The sequence below is a fragment of the Dreissena polymorpha genome, chromosome 5 (genome assembly GCF_020536995.1).
Source record: "Dreissena polymorpha isolate Duluth1 chromosome 5, UMN_Dpol_1.0, whole genome shotgun sequence".
NCBI lineage: Eukaryota > Metazoa > Mollusca > Bivalvia > Myida > Dreissenidae > Dreissena > Dreissena polymorpha.
The window spans coordinates 38044254-38048678 of NC_068359.1; positions in this window are offsets into that span (position 1 = coordinate 38044254).

The window sequence follows — 4425 nt, forward strand, 5'->3', positions numbered from 1 at the left end:
TCGAAGACAGGTGTTATCAAATTTTTAAGTAGCACATTTACGAATGGAGCAGTATCGCACAAAATATACACTATATGCGAGTTTGCCTTCAGTTAAAGTAAACTCTCCCGTAACTTATATGCAACGTCAAGATATCTGCCCAATGCAAAAATAGCTTGTTGCCTAGTGTCAGACATAATTAACACAAATAAATGTTCTGATATAGTGTATTCCAACCAGTTATTCATAAAACATTGGTCTCTTATATGATTATAAACAGGGCAGACTAATAAAAAGTGAAACTCATTTTCGATACTATACACATTTCTATGTAGACACAATGGACAGAATCTATATTCCCTGTCAATACCGACATGACGACCCTTTTCTATCATAAGTTGGTGGCCAGAACAACGAAAATTCGACAGACAGTGTTTTAAACGATATGACAATGGTGTAGATAAGTAGCGCTCTGGCTCAATTAAGCTTTTAAACAGTTTATAGTGTAAACCTTTTGCACGAGAATTTATATCCCCTAAAAGTGTTTGCTTCGCACAGTCAACTAGCCTGGTATGGCATATGTTTAAGAAAGTAACACTGTTTCCAAGTTCATTACTAATCCATGCGTGGCCAAACCCGAACATAAAAAGTAAATGCTTTATATGCGTTGCCCACGTTACTCGACCAACGTCGTCCAAGCGCCGTAACATTAAGTAGCACTGCTTAGGGTATCTGGTAGTAGCCATCTGTGTCAGAGTCACCCAGTATTTGACACACTTGAACATATAGTCAACGTTAAGTGGGAGGCGTCCACATTCTGCTAATGCAAAGCTGTTTGTTACGTTTTGATTCAAACATGCTAACCGTTTGCAAAAATTGATTTGTACGCTTTCTATTTTATCACACATTTGATGTCCCCATAATTCCGCCGAGTATAGCAATATTGGTTTGACAATTGCATCGAATAATTTAAAAGCTTCGTGGTGTTGGAAGCTGCCAAAATATGTTTGGTAACGAAATATTGAGTCCGCTGTCTTTTTCGCTTGCATTGATAACGTATCCTTGGTTTTCGTCCAGCATAATTTAGGTGTAAAGAATGATCCAAGGTACCTGTAGAGCGACACGACTTCAATAGGCGTATTGTTAAAGAACCATCGCTCATACTGTCTCAGTGGACCACCATTTCTAAACACTATTATTTTCGATTTGTCCAAATTGAGCTGCATACCCGTGGCCTCGCAGAATTCATGTATTCGATTGATTTGTATCTGCAGTTTGCTAGCGGTCTCGGCAGCTGCTGCGATGTCGTCTGCAAACATCAGTGCTTGTATTTCATCTATTTCATGGATATAAAGATTCCACTTCCGCAATGCTGCTTCAAGTGAGTGACAAGGTCGTTGATAAAGAGCGCAAAAATTACGCTAGAACTGACGCATCCTTGTTTTGTTCCGATGTTACAATCAAAATATTCAGTGAGGCCTGTTGACAATTTAACACACGAGCGAAGCTGCCTATACATGGATTTAAAAACACCCAACAGCAGGCTGTTTTCGTTGACCCCTTTTCGCACTAAGCTGCTCCATAGATGCTGGTGCTTACAAATATCAAACGCTTTAGAATAGTCAATAAAAAATACGTATACTCTTCCTCGTCGTTTTGTTATATATTTTTGAACAACAGCTCTTAAGTTAAACATATTGTCCGTTGTACTATAGCCAGATCTAAATCCCGCTTGTGACTCGTCGATAACTTCATACTGATCAGCCCATCGTGTCAATCGAGAACTAAGTATTTTCATGAAAACTTTACCCAAGCTATTTGCCACCGACACAGCTCTATAGTTATTTGGATCCGATTTAGGTCCTTTCTTGTGTATCGGAGTAATCAGGCTCTCGCACCAATCCACTGGAAAATGTCCTGTTGATAAAACATAGTTAAACAGTATCTTTATGTACGGTAGTGTAACGTGTATTGTATGTTTGTACATTTCTATGCATGTCCCGTCTGGTCCTACAGCACATCCACTGCGTAATGATTTTAGGCTGGTCATAATTTCATTATCAGTTATTTCGCAGTCTAATATATCATTGTCTCTAATGTCTCAAATAAGTAATAAGTACATGTAATAAACATTTATATTTACCTAATGAGGCGAACTGCACATCCATTCATTTCAATATCCCAACAACCATTGATCAACCCGATCACGTTTCACACCTTGATAAACCACCTGATCACATCTCAGGAAGGTGTAACGTCCCACTAGCTCAAATAAAAAAAAAAAGTAGTGGTGCAAAGATGGACACTGTCAATTGTATTTAATACAGCAATTATCAGCTTATTCACACAACTGAAGCATTGTGTCGAACTGTTAATGCATGATTAAAAAAAGAATACTTTACATATTTTGTGATTTTAAATCTGCATTAACTGTTGTCCTATGATCTAACCCTAGGCTTGAAAGCGTATATAACCTATAATAATTATATAAAAAGTTTCGCTGAATGATATTTGGATGGCATCAGTCGAAGTTTAACGAATCCTTTAAACGTTAACACACACCAAGTGATATAAAAAAAATTTGTTTGGCCGCACACCGTCAGATCGTCGATGGTATTTTTTTGCTTGATCGGACGTAGGTTATATTTTGTTAAAACATCGTCCAATTTCGAATAAGATCGTGGCGACAAATTATGCAACGAAAGGCACTAAGCAATGTTCAATAGACTGATGAAAAGCAAGAGTTTAGAAAACCCCACTAATCACCCCGGTACAAACAACGCTGGTCCATTATATCAACCAATTAAACAAAGATAGCTTACTTTAAATAATAACGATTCATACGGTGTATGGCTTAGAAAGGATTATAAATGGGTCAGCTCTATTTGTACCTGCAGATTAGTGTGTTTTTCCAAAAAGGTTTTTTTCCGGGATACATATATTATCGTCAAGGTATCGGACGGCCACCAGTACAGTCATCCAAAAACCCTTATTTTACGGGCGGCGGCCTAAACTCGATTAATCTTTTAGTGAATTTCCTTTGCAATAATCATGCAGGCGCGACGACCCTCACATTCACATCGGTACATTTATACTTTTATTAAGATTGAAATGCATGCCACCATAGTAGTTCATTACATGTATACACGTAAGCGTAAAATATATATAAATATTATACAGTGCTCCAGCTAGGATTTAAAAAGGCCAGGGGGGCTTTTTTGTCAAAAGGGCACTCTCGACGTGCCTGTATTTTGTCAAAAGGGCACTTTCGAGCGCGCGGGCGTTTCTGGAATGCTTCCTGTTGCATGTTAATATATATGTTATTAATAATTGTTAGAATATATTTTCCCATTATTATTAAACCATTCAAATATAATGTGTACATTGAGGTATAAACTAATTACAATGTAATAAGAGATTAATTAAGGATCATATGTAAAAAAAATAAGTGCAGGGGGGGGGGGGGGGCAGGGCGGAGGTTCGGGAGGGCAGGGCGCCCTTCAATTTAGGCCTAGCTGGAGGCCGGAGCACTGTTTAGTTATAAACGTGACACTGACCTACCGGTCGCGATCTGTTTCGTCACAACCCACTTATCAGACCCGCACTTATCGAAACTCATACTCAAAAAGCATGTTGATAAAGATTTTTTAAAAAGAGAAGTTTTATTTAAGATAATCGGTAGCGCGTTTTACGACATCGGATTTTGGGCGGAAATACTTGGGTACAGTCTAATATCGACCGGGTACGATTAAGTATATTCACCGTACCCGGGGTACATGTAAGTATACTTAAGAGTACCCGGGGTACATGTAAGTAGTACCCGAGCCGACAATGACCAATCGAGCCTAATCGAGCATCATTATTGGCTGTTTATACCGCCAATTCATTGGTCAGATTTGCCGCACGCAAATACGTTCGTTACATAAGAACAGTCAATTTCCCACACCTCCAATTTTATTTTAATCAGATAAAAAAAAAATATTATTAAGGTTAAACCCACATATTTTACAACAAAGATTGCTGTTTTTGGAAAACACTATTAGTTAAATAGGACATTATTATAAAATAAATTGATAACTTCTGGCAGGATTTTTCACCAATTAAGTCAACACAACGTCTATAAGTATGCGTCTTATGCTCGCCTGATGATATCGAAAATGGAATGAAAGTATTTTTATTGCGATCAATGGCTCCTAAGTTTGGGGAGGGGGACACATTTCCGGGAAACAACTCATCAATTTATTCTGGTCCAAATTTTAACGCCGCCAACAGTGACTCATAAATATGTCCTCAATAACTTTCAGCAGTATAGTTAATTGATGCCTTATTTGATATAAAAAAGCTTCTCTGTCAAACGTTTACAACTATTTTAATAGCGTATGATCTTAAAAGAAGCATTATATTAATTCATGTTATACATTTTCACAACAACAACAAAACGTAACA